Below are 17,209 nucleotides of genomic sequence, written 5' to 3'. Positions count from 1 at the left end.
CTTTCTACTTGCTTTCTTTTTCTTTTGTCTCTTGCTTACAGGTCGAGGCATCTCTCCTTTATGCCTCTCTCGCTTTCTCTCTTGCTCATTTCTATGAAAGCGCCTTGCATGTGGAGTTCAGCTTCTCGCCATGATGCAGTTTTTCTTTTTTGTCGAGGTTAATGAGCCGCTCTCCGTCGGTTTCTAAACCGTACGATGGTACTTCACTGGGAGTGATCGCAAGTAATGGCTGGTTGCGTTAACTATGCATTAGCGTACGAAACAGTGCACATGCATAGACGTCCCCGAAAGCAATCGCGAAATTACCACCGTTTATAGTTCCGTTGATAGAACACAGCGCTTTGCGGACCCACCGGTTCCACAACTTTCTCCTTTTCACTTTTGCCGCATAAACAAAATCAAAGAAAAAAGGAAAAACAGAATTCGTTTGAGGAATTGCTTCGTTGACGGCGTTTCGCGGGGACCCGTGTTCAGCCCTTATTTCCCCAATTTCGGTGGGCAGGTTGCGAGCAGGCCGGTGCGTGTACCGGGGGCGTTTTGCAGGCGAGGACCTCCGCCGGGTTTCGAGCGTTTATAATAGTACCAGATGACCTAACGAGCCATCGTAGCAGATGACGATTGAGCTGCTATAGTTCATAAGGACAACGGATCTGCAAAAGTTGTAGCCGGAACCAGCTTTCATTATGCTGCATCCTTTTTACGTCCCTTTCCCCAGTGTAAGGTAGCAAATTGAATTTACCGTTATTGTTAAACTCCCCGCATTTGTCCTCCCTCCCTCCCTCCCTCAGACACCCTCTGCAGTCTGTTTGTCCTAGACCAGGCACTTGAAGTGCACGTTAAAAAGAAGGCCGGGCGGTGAAAATTATTCTCGATCCTTCCCCTCTAGTAACCCGCTACCGGTATCGTGACGTTAAACATACATTATTTAATTTAGAGACTGCCTCCCCGCAAACTGTTCCTTTTGTCTAGACATGGCCCACGTGTGCTTTGCTCTGCGTGACTTGTACGCATGCGCAGAGCGCTACAGCTCCACTTCTGCGCAGGCGTAGCGAAGCCTTGCGTCGTTAGGCACATCGCACTATCTTCATATTTCCCGCGAGCACGAACCGCCGTGGTCGCTCAGTGGCTATAGGCTGCTTCACATGGCGCGATTTTCAGTCAGCGACACAGCGAATTCCGTCGCTCAGCGACCGCCGCGACGTCGTGGGCTCTCCGCGACTGGATTCCAACAAGTTGGTCGCGCCGTCGCTCAGTCGCAGCGATCGGCGCGATGTGGGAGGGGCAATGTGTGTTTTTCCGCGCGGTGGTAGCGCTGTGGAGCAATGTCGCGCGTCAGTTCTAGCTATGTTTAGGGCGTACCCACCAGCGTTTGCGGCTTAGGAGCTTCATACATTTTTTTTTCTTTCGCTTACACAATTCGTTTGAAAGGAGAAGCTGCACGCTATCCAGATCGGGAGAAGGACGCCACTTCAACACAAGGCACGTACCCACTTGATTGCCGCCGTCGTCAAGCTCTTAATCCCTACAAATCACGCCAGCTGCTTATATACATGCACACTCAACAGTAGTTTGTTCTTCGCTAAAGCAAATAATCATCCAGGGAAAAACGATGCGGCTTCCGTAGTAACAACGAAACTAGAGTGTACTAAACGGAACCACCCCACCGACGCCGCGCGAGCCGCACGCTCATACTTGCGGTGTTGTGCAGCGCCTCACTCACCGTATCTGCAAGCTGTCGTAAAGTCTCAACCCTTTTAAACGTTACAAATGGTGTACCTATTCTATTATCGAATAAAAATAGGAAAATTCGAATATTTGACTAGTTTCCATGTTGTTTTTATTTAACGATGCAGGCATGGATACTTTGTGAACAAGAGGCAACCTTGCGCATCGCTGCGACGGATATCGCGCTGCCGCAAACGCATGTGGAAGCTGTGAGCGAAAATCGCTCTGCGACGTGCGCGGCAGAACGATTTTTTTCGCCCCAATCGCGCCATGTGAAATAGCCTTATGGCGTTAGTCTGCTGAGCACAAGGTCGCGGGATTGAATCCCGGCCACGGCGGCCGCGTTTCGATGGGGGCGAAATGCGAAAACACCCGTCTACTTAGACTTAGGTGCACGTTAAAGAACCCCGGGTGGTCGAAATTTCCGGAGTACCCCACTGCGGCGTGCCTCAATCAGAAAGTGGCTTTGGCACGTAAAACCGCATAATTTTAAAGGGTAGATTCCCTTTAAAGATGCGGTTACTAACTCCGTCGTTTCTTTACCGCAACCGGTCGCCGTGTGCGCCTATAATCCCCATGTCACTGCGCTTTTCTGCGGGCAAGTCGCGGGCGGCGGCACCACGCGTGTGCTGTGTCTGCAGCCGTGTGGGCGGGCTCCGCTGCGCGTGCTACAGCTCCTTTCTTTTCTTTCTTTTTCTTATTTGTGCCCGCTGCTCGTTTTGTCGAACCCTTGATATCGGCGTGCGCGTTTATTATTCTCGCGGAGGCCGCGTGTATCTGTCTACCTGTACACTCCCCATCTATTCTGGTCGTCGTGCCTGCACGTACAGTTTCTGTCGCGCGCAGTGCTTTTAGCCGCGACGTTAACCGGCCGCCCACTGCAGCGGAGGTGCGGCCGGGTTCGGCTGGATCGCGCCGCGATCAGATACTGGGCTCCAATTTGGGCGACGCGCTTTCGTCTGCGTCGGGATCCCTGGTGCAGACGCCGTGTTTGCGGTGCGGGAGCGGCTGGGGGAAAAAAAGCATTAGCAATGCTTCGGAAGATAAATTTGGCCTCGCAGCGAGCGGCGTTCGACCAATGGGTGAAAAACGACTGTCGCCGCGATGCCCGCCTGTGTGTGCACACGTATCACGATAACCTTTTTTATAGAGGGGCGCATTTTTTGATTTACAGTTTGGTTTCGCCGGTATTAGTAACATTTGGTCGGGTATAAAGGTAACACCAATCTGTAATGTGGTGTGTGTGTGTGTTGCGTCAGGTGTTATGACTATCGTGCCGCCTCTAATGTATTTCGCGCCGGCTGACTTCGTGGCGAAATGCGAGAACTGTCGCGTACGTACATCTTGGCGGGCACACTGAAGAAGCCCTGGCGGTACAATATGAATCCGGAGCCCCCCACCACGGCTTGTCATTGTGCTTCTGGCACGTAAAATAAATTAAATTTTTAATTAGTCTGCCAGTTCTGTACATTCATTACAAACTCACATGCTGTAGAAATGCCGGTGATGAAAGTTGCGAACATTTCCAATATCACAAAATAAAATCATGTCGACACTTCGTGAGCCCTCTGTGCGGCGTCCTAGGTTTCCTGCTGTGTGTGCATTCTCGCCGAAAGAAAGAAAGAAAGAATATGGTATTGGGCTGCTGAGCACGAGGTCGCGGGATCGAATCCCGGCGACGGGGGCCGCATTTCGATGGAGGCGAAATGCGAAAACACACGTGTACCTACCGTGTACTTAGGTGTACGTTGAAGAACCGGAGAAAAGAAATACATTTCCGGAGTCCTCCACTACGGCGTGCCTCATAAAGTGGTTTTGGCACGTAAAACCCCATACTTTGTTTGAATGAATGAATGAATGAATGAATGAAAACTTAGTTCAGAGGTGCCGCTAGCTTAGGGAGCTTTCAGTCCAGGGCTGTGCTGATTAGCTTCTCCAGGCGCTTCTGGACGCATTCCACCTGGTAGGGTGTTTCGCGCTGTGTTTCGGTGCAGATGCGGCGCCACTCCCGTTTAGGGGGTGGGCCACCGGGAGCTATCCGCGTGTTTGAACAGGCGTTGGCGTCCGAACGAGATGGATGGGCTCGAGGCGGCATTAGGTCGACGACGATGACCGAGGTGTCGACGCGTGCAATTCCACGCCGCCGCTTCGTTGCGTCCTCTCGCTTCTGCTTCTTCAAGGCCAGCACACATGTCGTGGAAGGCTGCAGCGCCGTCTCACCAGACCACCGTAGTCGCGTTTGGCGTGGGGCCCGGGAGCTTGCTTTCGGAGTGTGTTGAAATTTCGTTTGCTCCGAATTCTTTCTATCTTTTTTTCCGCACGCATATCTCGCGCGGTTTTTTCTTTCAGGGACGGCGATGCGCGGAGTTATTTGTAGCGGCGATTAGTTTCGGTAGAGACCGGCTAAATCCGGAGCGCGTGCTTCTCTAAGTGAGACAGAACGCCGAATCTTGGCCGCTGGCGTATACTCTGTATCGCCCCGTTGGCCGACGTGGCCGCCGCGGGTTCAAATTAGCTACACGGCGAAGTGGTGCGGGTGTTGGCGCTGCTGCTTGTAAATGCGCCTTGGCGTATCCCTATCGTTGCCAGCTGAGCGTGCGCGTAAGGCAAGGCTCTGAGGAAGCTGGTGCACAACAGCAGTGACGTGGCCTCTAAGATCGCCGTGGTGCGACTTTCGCCCTTGCGATCTCCGAGGCCACGGCGGTATGCCAACGTGCGTGTTAGATGAAGGGGAGCTGTCGGGCTCAGTGTCTGTGTAACAGCGATACGAAGCAAGAACGCTCTATGAGGTCGCAGAGTGCACAGCTGGTAGGTTTAACTGAAATGTAGGAATAACAAAACCGTGAAAGTGGACGAAAAGACAATTCGTCGCAAGTGGGAGTTGAGCCCATCTCTACCGTATTACGTTTGCGGTGTTGTACCAATTAAGCTATACCGCTATATAGCTATAATTAAGCTATGCCATCCTCCAGTGCAGTCTCTTGGGTGTTTAACTGTGCATGTGTACTATGGGCGTACCCCGTGGAGTGTTAGCCAGCGCCACATATGGTCATGGTGGCGAATCGGAAACATCCTTTCAGTATGGTGTGCGGGGTATAAGAAAGAAATATAGGTATATATCCCTTTCAGTTCTAACGGCTACGGTTGGACTAGCATGATTAAACTTATAAGAAAAAACTATACTGCAAATGAGATGGTTAGGCTAATATTCGCATATGCTGACAATGTTGTACACGTCAGTCAACTACTTCCGTCTGTGTATTATACTGCAAAAGCTTCACTTTGAGGGGCTTCCGCGCATGTACGGTGGATCTCGCGCTAGTCGAGAAATCCAGCTTCGAAAACACGTTTCGAATGATTTCTTTTTGTGGATTTTTATCTTTATTGAGCCTGGGAATAACAGCTCTGTAGGAAGTATGTTACAAACAAACGCGATATTGTGAATAGATGTGAAACTAAGGTTATTTCAACTAGAACCATGCAATCGCGACCGTATAAGTGTGCAGTGCATCTTTGCCATTGTTCATATATTTGACCCGAGGCGACTTCGCATCGATAGAACGAGCGTTTTGAAGCCGTGTACTGGCGATTCAGAATTGAAAAGGTCATGAAAAGGGAACTCCAGATTTGCTATCGGAGCCGGTAACTTTTCCTTTTCCCTGCTTCGCCAGAGAAAGAAGTTCCATTAGGGAGGGAAATCCTTTGGCAAACGGAGCGAGTGCAGCTTTGACATTTGCGTTTATAGGAATCGATGTTTGAACACAGCTTCAGTGTTCGCCTTCGTATTGACGTAGAGTGTGCGGTTATGGATGAGTGAAACCAGAGCGGTAAAATTTCATTTCGGAAACAGGGTGTGAGTGCAGCTTTGACATTTGCGTTGATAGGAACCGTTGTTTGAACACAGGTTTAGTGTTCACCTTCGTGCGATTATGGATGAGTAAAACCAGAGCGGGAAGATTTCATGTCGGAATAAGAAAATTTAGATAGATAGATAGATAGATAGATAGATAGATAGATAGATAAACTGTTCGACTGCCTACTCTGATGCACTGAGGGATAGGGCAGTCGACGAGAAAAGTACATATAAAGATAACATCCCTGCAAACATGATGAAGGCGCCTCATAACGGTTTCCATCCAAGTCTCGACGCTTGACACACACACACACACACACACACACACACACACACACACACACACACACACAGAGAGAGAGAGAGAGAGAGACTAGGAAGCTGGAAGATTGGACAGGGGGCTTATTCGCCTGCTTTATTAATTAGGACTAGACGGGCGGTGTGCCGCTCTTTGTAGCCGAAGGCAAATGGGAACCCCGTGTGTTCCTTCCGCCAGCGAGATTATTGCATTTTCGTTGTCTGTGTTTGAAGAGTCCCTATCGGGAACACTGGCTGTTTTCACGTTGGAGAGCCTAACATCTTAGACCGATGAATTCTAGCTTCCCATTAGGACTGATTTTCTTGCTTTGGAAAAACTGCCACATTCGCGATCGTTCGTATCAGAATGGTGCTGTGTGACATTCTGGGTCGTCCATGCAACACTATTATTTATCATCAAGGGTTCTACGAGGAGACGCCGGGAGAACTGTTAGCGGAAGTAACATAGTTATGTACCGGTGTCTCTGCCTAAAAGGTTCGCTACAGTCGGTCACGTCAGTTTATGGGGCACGGATTCGGCTACTAATTCGATTAGGCCAATTTCACGCCGAGTTTAACTACGCCACCGCTACCGCAATGTATGCCGGTAGTATAGTAGCCATTAGCGGTTTAAGTGCAACACATGGTGAGAAGCGTGTTGCGTTTGTACCATGTCAGAATCGCTTACTCCTTGAGATAAAAGGCAGAGAGTTTAGGAGACATTGGGACAGAGGTTGGGAGATATTGCGCAAGAAAAACTTGCCGTCGCCTGCGCAGCCACCGTGTATCGAGTTATCTTTTTTGTCTCTCTCTCTCTCTCTCTCACTCTCTGTACTTGTCTCGGGCGTCCGTGATAGTGCCACGCGAGAGCGTGCTCCACGGCTGGTGTAATGGCGTACTCGCAAAAGGATCGCGCCACCGATGCAGTCGCTGCAGTGTGCTCTTCTTCATTTATTTAAAAAGTGATAATGATAATAAAATTCTGCTGTTAGAAGTCACCGCTTATGTGACACCGTGGCCTTCCTCCCACAAAGCACTTCCCGTTCTTCACGGGCTCCGTCGTCACTGCACGTAAAGTATAGGAGCATTGATGCTTTCCTTGGCATGATACATGTCCAGTGCCGCTCCGTACAACAGTCCGTAGTCATATATAGCCATAAAACGGCGCAGCACTGGCCTTTGGAGAGCGTAGGTTGCCTGTGTTTTGAGTTGACTGTTCATCAGTGTTCCATGGGGGGGAAGCTGACGTTGGTTTGTTTCACACACGACTGCACTTTACGTTTCACTTACCCGCATCGTTTCTGGCTATCAGTTTCGTCGCAAGTACGCCGAGATTAATTGCGCGGGGAACAAGTTCCATGCAGTCGCCTGCAGTGTTCAGTGTACAGCATACAGGGCCTCCCACTGTAATCGCTAGAGGGAACCGCGGCGCTGCGATCGTTCAGCCATCATGGGAATGGTGGTTGGTTCATGTATTTGCTTGATATTCGTGCTTGTATGTTCAGACGTTTTTGTGGCTTTGTTTACTAAGCGTTATCTACCTTTGTTTGGCCTAAATCGGGAAGCGTTCCTAACTTCCTAACCGAGGGAAGGGAGTAATACTCTACGCATACGCATAATCACCGCGAATAGTTGCGCTTATAACGGAATATTTTTTGTCGGCTATGATAAATTTGCAGAATCGCAAAGGCTTCTGAAGCCAGGGGGGCGGCGTTTAAGCAAATCCCCATACAGTGCAGCCCACTGTTAAAGGTAACACTCCAGTGCAGCTCTCACCGGGTTGGCACGCTATAGTTGCAGCAAGTGCCGGCAGGTGCCACGTTAGTGTTCTGCGCAGGGATCTAGGAGGAGGATGGCTGCATCAGCAACCAAAAGTCATCTCCTGCAAAGCCGCGGGTGATTCGGGACACCTGTCAAAGGGGGAGATTTGCACGCGCTCTGCATTCGTCGTCACCACCACCACCACCACCATCATCCTATATTATGTCCACTGTAGGATGAAGGCCTCTCCCTGCGATCTCCAATTAGCCCTGTCTCGCGCCAACCGATTCCGACAAGCGCTCGCGAATTTCCTAATTTCGTCTGCAATCGTGTGTTCCTTTTAACAGTGGACCGGACTCTGCTAAACGTCGTTCCCGTGCTGGCTGTACCGCAGTGCTTGCAGCTCCCACAGGCACTAGCGCCAGAGTTTTACCTCTAGCAATTTTTTTGTTTTTTTTGTTTTGTAAGGAAACTCAACGTTGAATTTGAACGCTCGCACGCCGGTGCACCGTACTGAAGGCACGCGCTGTCGTACACGCGGCCGAACGGCGGCGCTCCAGCTTGACGCATCGCTGGAGCCGCCGCCGGCGGCAGTCTATTTTTGTTCCCTCCGGGTGCGGGCACTGCGTGCAGTCTCGGCGATCGATAGCGGGGCATGGCACAACAACGCGCGGTGTAGCGGTGCAGACGGGGCCTCTCTGCAAAAAAGAGGGAGACATTGGGAGCAAATGTCGCGCACTGTATACGATGTCCGTCTCTGCTCGCGCTCCTCGGTCGTGTACGTGTATGTATGCCGTGTGTCCTCTGCTAACGTTAGCCAAGCTTGTTCAACGTAAGAAAAAGGTTAAAAAGAAAAAAGCGCTCCGAGATAAGTTTACAAGATCCACGGCGACCACCGAACACCGTTGGTATAAGAATCGCGTCTTGCACAGCGTTTGTCTAATCTTTCATCCTTTTTCTTTTTTTTAGTTGAACAGCTTGACTAACGTTAGCTGGGACGCCATTTCATTAAGGGAGAAAGAAAAGGAGAAAGTAAAGAAAACGTTTAAGGACATGGGCGACTCTCCGTTGCTCTGCTATACACATGAAGGCCGGACACAGGCCGAAACATTGAAGTTAAATATTTGTTCTTGCTTTTCTTTTTTATTACGTCAGCCTGCACTTTCCATTTAGGAAACACCTGATCCGAAGAAATACTTCCTTCAAATATATATGATTGGTCCTTATGATACAACTAATAAAAATCGGGCCCCTCGGTTTCCTGTCTTCGATCTTCTCGCGTGTATATATATATACCTGGCGCTTATGCGCCTCCGTGACAGATGTAACGTTTTTTCTTATGCAGCCCCCCTCCACATGCAACACGCACACTTTTTTTGTTTTGTTCTTCACTTCCCATCATACTCATTTCATTTTCTTTCAATCTTCACTGAAAGCGCCACTGTCGTCGTATATTCCTCCTTGCAATTCCTGCTCCATTTCGTAATAGCACTGTCGTTCTTGATTCCTCGTCCTTCCTCGTCCCGTTCTTGCGGCAGTATATTTTCACATAGGCGCTGGCAGCAGAGGTTGACGGATGGGAGACGCTTCGTAACAGTGTAGGAGGCTTCCGAGTTTCTGCTCTACTGTAATGCGAGGACCTTGCGTCTCCGTGAAAAAAAAAAAAGAAAAAAAGAAAAGAAAAGCGCGCGGAAGCACGTGAGTCTTGGCATCCGAAAAAAAAAAAAAAAGAAACGCACGAAACCTGGGACACGCACGCGGGAAGGGATGCATAGAAAGTATATATATAAGTGCAATCAAGCCACCCGGATATCCGAGATTTACAGGGAATGCACAAGTTTCGTTTGTTTGGGAGCAGAAGGGAATTTCCTCGACGGATGAACAAGATGGCAGAAGAACCGCCGAAGCAGCCCGGCGCCTCTCGGATACTTGCCAACTCTCTCGATCTTTCTCGTAATGTTTGCGAATGTGCGGTCGTTCTTCGATTTTACGAATGCGGTGTCGAGGTTTGCGAAAAAAAAAATTTTCAGAATAAAGTTTTGCTGTTGGTCTATCACCGTACCCTCATAAGCCTGATGGTCAAAGAACATCGGGCCGGGGGGGGGGGGGGGGATTCCTTCGAACAAAGCCAGACCGGCAGCATTAAAATCGCTGAAGAAGTCACTTGCTTGTCAGTCCCTGCTGATTCAAGTTTGCTGCTGCTTGTCTGCTGCGTGTAAAGGTAAATGACGGCTAATAAAGTGCGTGTGTACACCGCGAAATGTCCATGCTCCCCTCTCCCCCTCGCCCCGCTGCTCTTTCCAGGGGATCTTTAGGAATTTAAAGTTACCAGGCTGGCAAATATACACTCGTTAGCGTCACGGTACTCGGATTGAACAAACGTTTGTCCAAAATTAAGACTTAGCATTTCTGTCTTCTATTTTTTTTTTTTCGGGTTGTGTTCGTATCTGCTTTGTACTGGCGGGTCTCCCGTCGGGTTCTATTGTGTGGTATTTGTCGATATATAGGATCGGCACATCAAAATGCCTTCCCGTCTTTTCGTTTCAGGCATAAATTTGAAAGAAGTCTTGAGGGACCAAAGCGGCGCAAGGAAAACGTAAGTTCGTGTTTTTAAGTTTCCGCTGCACGCAGCCATTTTAGGACGCGTTTTGGAGGGCACGAAGAGCGGTCGTTACGTAAACTGTTGTCGTAGGGAGGCGCGTGCAAACACGGTGGCGTCCGCCCGTATCGTTTACTCGTGACCCTGAGTGGTTTAAATATAGGCTGCCTGGCGTATCGGTCTTGAGTGTCATGTGGTTCGCCGGAAATGTGTGCGCCGCGTGTGCTATGAGTTTCAGCTTGTGTTATTTGCCTCCTTTGGAAGGTTAACCGGCAGGTTAACAGATGGGAAGGTCCCGTTTGCTACCCTACGCTAGGATGAGAGGGGAGGGGGAGGTAAAGTGGTAACAAAGTAAAGATAAAGAAAGGAAGAAAGAAAGAAAGAAAGAAGGAAAGAAAGGAGCATAGTCATAAAATCACAGTCCGTCACTGTCACCGCATACCGTCACCGCACAGCACAGTAGCACTCGCAGCACTGTAAGCATCTGTTCAAGCTACAGCCGCTTGTCGAATTCTGTTGGCCTTAAAAACTGCAACAGTGCCCTCGTCGTACTCAGTTTTGTCCTGCAAGGTTGCAAAAGGGGCTACTAGAGAAACGAAAGCCTTGTACGAGAGAGAGAGAGAGAGAGAGAGAGAGAGAGAGAGAGAGAGAGAGAGAGAGAGAGCATTTCTCTACAGCACGAGGTCGCGGAATCATATCCCGGCCGCAGCGCGGCTGCATTTCGATGGGGGCTACACATGCAAAAATACCCTTCTCCCGTGCATTGGGAAAACTTTAAAGATCCCCAGGTGGTCAAAATTAATTCGTTGTCCCCCAATGACAATGTGCCTCATAATAAATCGTGGTTCTTGCGCGTGAAACCCTAGCATTCCAAAATAATTTGAGCTGTATCAGCAAATTGCCATGCTACAATTGCCGTTACGTCACGGATTTTGACGACTACTGCTCGGTCCTATGGCTAACTTTTTATCGGTAAAAATGGAAGAGATTGTATTCAGAAAAAGCCATAGACTGAATTTACCGAGTGAACGCTTTGAAATCCGTGACCTCAGTTTGAGAACGAAATGAAAAAAAAAGAAGAGGGAAAAGAAAGGTCTACTATTGTGCAATTAAGGAAAGTTGGTTTAAAAGAATACTTTATGGGTGTAATCCTTTCTATTATGTCTCCCTTATTGCCCCCTTTAAGTGCTACTTGTGCATAATCTATCAAGCTAAACGTTATAAGTGTGCGATATAGCGCCGGCATTGTTTGTGGTTACATTCTTTATGCACGTGTCAGCAAAAAAAGAAAAAAAAAAAGCGTGCTACTGACGTTGTGATCTAAATCGCGGTCGAGGCACAGCGCAAGCTATAAGTGCGTTCGCATTGGGAGCGCAACATGTCCACGCTATTATGCCGCAGCCATAACGTTTCTCACGACGTGGATCGATTATTATTTTTTTTTCTCTTCTAAACTTGCTTACGTACTGCATGTACCTGGTGGGAAGGAACTCACGCGCCTGGTGAGAAGGTGCTCGTATGTGCGCCGTGTATACAGGCACGAAGTACAGGCACTTACTGCCTCACTGCGGCGTCTCCGGCAGCGGTTTCTAGAAGTATTCTTACTGGGAATGAGACTATATTCTTCCGCCACCACTCACCCCCCTCCCCTTCCCTCCTCCTCCTCAGCTTTTTCGAGCTGCCCGTTTCCGCACACCACAGACGTATTGCTGTGGCGTAGAGGTATATACGCCTGTGTGTGTATTGGTGGCTTATTTTTAGACTTCGCGCGTAGCTCGGTGCCGTTTTCCAATAGCCGAAACTTCTCTCACTATAGGAATGAGATTCACGAAACATCCACCAAAGCACTATTTGCCCACCTGAAAGAAAATACGCGATTCAGGCTTGCCTTGCGTATAGCCGGATATGCTCGCATGTGTCTTGCAGGCAGCGTTTGACGCTTGGGTGCAGCGCTGTACCGGCCTTATGCGCGGCAAGCGCCTTGATGGATGCCTTTATATGTATGCAAATCCATCAAGCGTTCCCGTTCAGCCGCGGTTGTTTCGGCATTTGTGCGGAGTTTTTGCCCGCATTACATTTCAGTCTGGTGCGGAGGTTGCGGTCTAGCTTTTTTCTCAGCATCAGCAGCCGGAAAGTAGGATATATATGTCAAGGAGAGCTTACATGTCCGTGTACACATTGCAGTTAATGCTGTACCGGAGACACGGACCGCAGATGGTGATTGATGATGGTGATTTATTGGCATCAGCAGCGCCGTCAGCGACATCTTGTGTCGGCTTGTTCAACTACGCCGCCTATATGAAACGTGTTCGTGTTCCATACGGCTGCTCTTATCGAAACAGAACAGCCAATATATATGCGTGAATATGTTGCAGCCGAACCCGTCACGTTGATTAAGCTTGACAATCGCGCAATATTTTATGATTGCACAAGTTGTCAAGTGTACACAGCTACGTTTCGGACAGCCGGTCAATGCTTATAATAGATTTATGCCCTTTGGCTGAGCTCTTCGTCGCAAGGCGTGCCTCTGGCGTGACTGCTGACGTCTTTGTCTACGGTATGCCGTAAACTGTTTACGGAATAGCGTTAATGATTTTGCCATTTCGTATATTTACAATTTGTGGATTAGTAAAAATTTAAGGCTCATATCCATAGCTTTAATGTCCGACATATGCGCGATACCTTTGGCCCAAGATGAGTCTACCGATACCATATGTGGAAACAAAGCGCTGCATGAGCGGTGGTCCGTCTGCGGCGGCTGCTGTGAATCGCGCCCACGCATCACCCACGAATCACCCACGAATCACCCACGAATCACCCACGAATCACCCACGAATCACCCACGAATCACCCACGAATCACCCACGCGCGGCCTCTGTCGATCACCCGATTAGCGAGGCAGTCGCGCCACAGTTCGCTCCGTTTACAACGTGCCGCACGAGACAGATTGCCCGCGACAGCCAATTATTGCGAAATGAAGACACGTATAGAGCTGCGCTCAAATTTCGCATTAGGGACTGTCGTAATAGAGATGATGATGACGATGATGATGATGATGATGAAATAAACTTTTAAAAAAAGTAGAGCCGGCGAACTTCAGCATGTCGCCAATAAGTGGGTGGCTTCCTTATTCCAGGATGCCATGGCCCTCGGCTGTCCGCCTTGCTCGGTCCTCCAGTCGTAATTGTCAGTCAAATTTTTTGGTCTCTTTGTGGTGGCATATATAAGAGGGTCTTCGAAAGGAATAATTGTTTTCGTCTAGAAAAATCATGCAGTGAAGAAAGAAACGTTTCCGCGTATTCTGCGCTGTCGCAGAACTTGTAGAATAACAACGCAGGATGCACTGCACTGGGAGCCGTTGTAAGCAGCAATGCGCCGTGAAATACTGTCGGCCTATCGTCTGAGAATATTCTCTTTTACGCGAGGACCCTGCGTCGCATCGCGCTGCATGTCGGCTCATAGAACATTTGCTCTTTCCGTTACTGTCCGAATATATTTCGTCAGTCGTGTTAACCAAACATGCCTGTGCCGAGAGCGAAGCTATAACGGTCAATACTCGGACCGTGGCCACACCCGTCACTAGCTCGAAAAGCGATTCGTGCACTAGTGCGGTACTTGAAGTGCACGGGCTTAACAGACCGTTTATAGTGTCCTTGTGTATGGTGTCGCTCCCACACGTACTCAGTGCTTCCTCTCTCCCTTTCTTCCACTTTCTATTCCCCTTTCCCCCACCCCCAGTGTAGGGTAGCAAACCGGATGCTGTTCTGGTTGACCTCCCTGCCTTTCCTACCCTTGTTTTCTCTCTCTCTCTCTCTCTCTCTCTCTCTCTGGTTTTGAGCTGATTTAGAGCGATTGCTCTTCGATTCGCTCGCTCGCTCGCTCGCCGTAGGTTTCTGTGATCGACCATGACGGCGGCCCGCGCTCTTGCGATGCGCCAAAAAAAGAATTGAATTAAGGGACATTAAAGGCGCGATCAATAGTCCCGCCGAGGGAAGGACGAAATGTGTTTTCGCCTCGCTTAAGGGACAGGACAATGAACTGTTTAGGAACCCGACAGAGGCAATTGACGTGCGTCGTAAGCCCTTCCCTCCCTCTCAAATGAGGATTCTGTTGCCTTTGTCCCGAACAGTTGGGGCTGCTGCATAGGCGATGTGTCGTTATCTCGGGAGAACGCGAGTCTGTGCTGTTATCCACGTTGTTTTCTCTGTCCGAAGTGCTTATCGTTGTGTGCATGAAAGCGACACCGCTGTTGGGCGCGCGACGCTAATATCGCGCCTTCTTGAGGTGCGCTATGTTTCCAGCTGCGGAGCGGCGTCATTCGTTTTCTCATTTTCTTTATTTCCAAACCTGATCGTGTCCCGCGGGACTGTATAGTGAGAAGAGTTGGGCACGAACCGGAGAAGAGCGTTGGCCATAGCCACTACCACCGTGAAAAAGTCGTGAAGGTCTAAGGAAGCCGAGGAACGTAGGACTTGGAACAGGCACTAGTCGGCTGCTAGCAGTAAAACCGTACGCCGACACTTTCTTGGCTACTGGACTCCGCTGGGTGAAGTCGCACACCAGTGAAGCGGCTGTAAAGTTTTTATCCGTGTAGTCGCATAATTACTTTTCCAAACGCGAGTTTTACCGCTGTTGTGACGCTCGGTAACTCCTTGGTGCAGCAGTGCCGGTTTACTAAAAGAGTCCGTTAAATGAGGCGGGCATGAATCGCGGTCATGTGTCAGATTATTTCATTCACAAGGGGTCCCACACAAGAGGGCGATGTAACACTTGAGCTGCATGCCTCGTTATCCCGTACGCCTTTCAAGACTGCTGGCATAAGCGAATTTCTAAGACTTCTTTTTCAAATCATTCTTACGCGAGAATTCCTGATGTTTACATCGTTCGAGATCCCTGTTCTGCGCGACGTCCCTAATTTACACACACACACACATATATATATATACATATATATATATATATACATATATATATATATATATATATATATATATATATATATGGTCCAAGACCACGTTACTACGTATGTTCAAGTGCTGAAACGATATAGATGCCTCGGCGAGTAGCGTAGTTCTTCATTTACTTTGCTTTCCTTTGTTTTTGTTTACTTTCTGTCGAGAAGGCGAAGCACGCACGCACGCAGGGCTCGTAATTGAAGCTAGTGTGGGTGTGTACACAGCTGCGTTTACACGCACCGTGCAAATTAAGCAGTCCGCGCTGAAACGACGCACTCGGTTTAACGAGGCTTAATTGCCCACCCTGGAGTGATGAGGCGTTAGAGATGACAACGTCGCGATCCTGCCCTGCCATCCGCCCGGCCGGCGAAGCCCAGCTCCGCTCCGTGTGTCTCGCCCGCGGTCGAAAACACTCCTTCCGCGTTTCCATGGCGCCACGGTCGCGCAGGGTATGTATGTATAGCCGGCAACGACGTTGTTTTTGGCATCGCTTGCACGCTTGCAACGAAAGATGGATGCTGCAGCCTGGGCACTGCGCTTGTGTTGTAAGCTGGTGTGGCGTTGTTCTTTCCGGCTGTCGACCGGCGTCTGTCAAGGCGTCGTTCATTTACGAGCAATTTAGTCGCAGCTTGTCGCAGACACTTTCGCGCTGCCTCCCCACACACGGACGGTTTAATGGCGCTACCAGGCCTTGACAAGCGTGTTTCTGTAGACGCGCTAAAATCTCATTAACGGCTGGCACTCACTTGATGGCGTTAGTAAATAGGTAGGCATGAAGTTTCTTTTTTCGTACTCTTTGCAGGTGCGCCTGAGCGCTCACTCAATCCCTCATCACTAACTCACTCACTTGCAGTGACTCACTGCCTGAACCTGTAGCTACCTCGTTCAGTCACTGCCACTCGCTGAATCACCGACCTTTGTTAGTTCTCCCGCTAACTAGCACTGATTATCACTCACTCACTCACTCACTCACTCACTCACTCACTCACTCACTCACTCACTCACTCACTCACTCACTCACTCACTCACTCACTCACTCACTCACTCACTCACTCACTCACTCACTCACCTTATCGTGGATCAATGTTCAAGCAGATGTTGGTGCTGGATACGGCGCCGGCTTCACCTCTTACTTTGTATATGTGCTTTAAAGGGTGTCAGAGTTTCAAACACAGAAAAGAAAAAAAGAAAAGAATACAGCGACAACAGTTACTTTCCCGCTTATAATGTTTAGTCGTACAGGGAACACAGAAAACATGAGGACGAGCGCTTAACAACGTGAGAAACCAACTAGCCAAAACCACCACCACCGTAAGTTAAATTTCCCGCTTGTTTATTGTCACTCAGGCATAGCCATTCACCATCTCCCATTCTAGCTCACTCGCCCACATTCCCCGTCTTACTGACTCACGCTCGCCGATTAGGCTATTCACATACTAACGCGTTCGCTGTTTCCTCTACTCCTTTGCTTCCGTGCTTTTACAAATTGCTGAGCAAATTACGCACTCCCGTAACCACGTGCGAGCAGTTGCGTCACAAACCAACGAATGGGACTTCCGCCTAGACATCATTAATGTCCTCGCTGGACATCGAGCTCTTCTACGAACTCTGCCGAACCACCTAATGCGGCAGCCCCTATTTATCCTGCCATGGATACGCTTTGAAATCGCGCCGCAGAAGGCATCAGGCCTGTATCGATCTATACTATGTGCAAGTTTTCCGATAGTGTCGCACTGGGCGCACGTGCTGACTGGGGGGAAAAAGAAATGCAGTATGATGATGACGTCACTGGAAGAGCGTTAAAGATCTCGGCTGACCGCCAGCTGTGTGTGGTGAGGGGAAGGGCGTCTATATTAAGCATGCTCTTACGTAATGTGGCAGAGTAGGTGTGGAGCTGAGATCGTTGAGATTTCCGTTAGGTTCGGCGCCGGACGATCAGAAGGGAGTCAGACGACCGTCACTCTTCCGGCGTTTGCATCTGAGTGTTCGTTTCACCAGCCGGTACACATCGGGGACGTA

At 49.4% G+C, this 17,209-nt stretch overlaps 2 protein-coding genes across 4 annotated transcripts in view; one reads left to right on the top strand and one right to left on the bottom strand.

Moving 5' to 3' along the window:
* The window catches only part of LOC126539142 (uncharacterized), a 232,823-nt gene that overhangs the window by 77,848 nt on the left and 137,766 nt on the right, over positions 1-17,209 (top strand). For both annotated transcript variants that reach the window (XM_072285451.1, XM_072285452.1), the window contains one exon: positions 10,184-10,232. The gene's annotated coding sequence lies outside the window, so the exon portion shown is untranslated. The remainder of the gene's footprint in view (positions 1-10,183; positions 10,233-17,209) is intronic.
* Positions 1-17,209, bottom strand: part of LOC126539143 (uncharacterized) — a 127,442-nt gene that overhangs the window by 88,632 nt on the left and 21,601 nt on the right. The gene's annotated exons all lie outside the window — the stretch shown is intronic.

The sequence above is a fragment of the Dermacentor andersoni genome, chromosome 11 (genome assembly GCF_023375885.2).
Source record: "Dermacentor andersoni chromosome 11, qqDerAnde1_hic_scaffold, whole genome shotgun sequence".
In the NCBI taxonomy this organism is placed as follows: domain Eukaryota; kingdom Metazoa; phylum Arthropoda; class Arachnida; order Ixodida; family Ixodidae; genus Dermacentor; species Dermacentor andersoni.
Note: the sequence above shows the minus strand (reverse complement) of the source record. Positions and strands in the feature narration are given on the sequence as shown.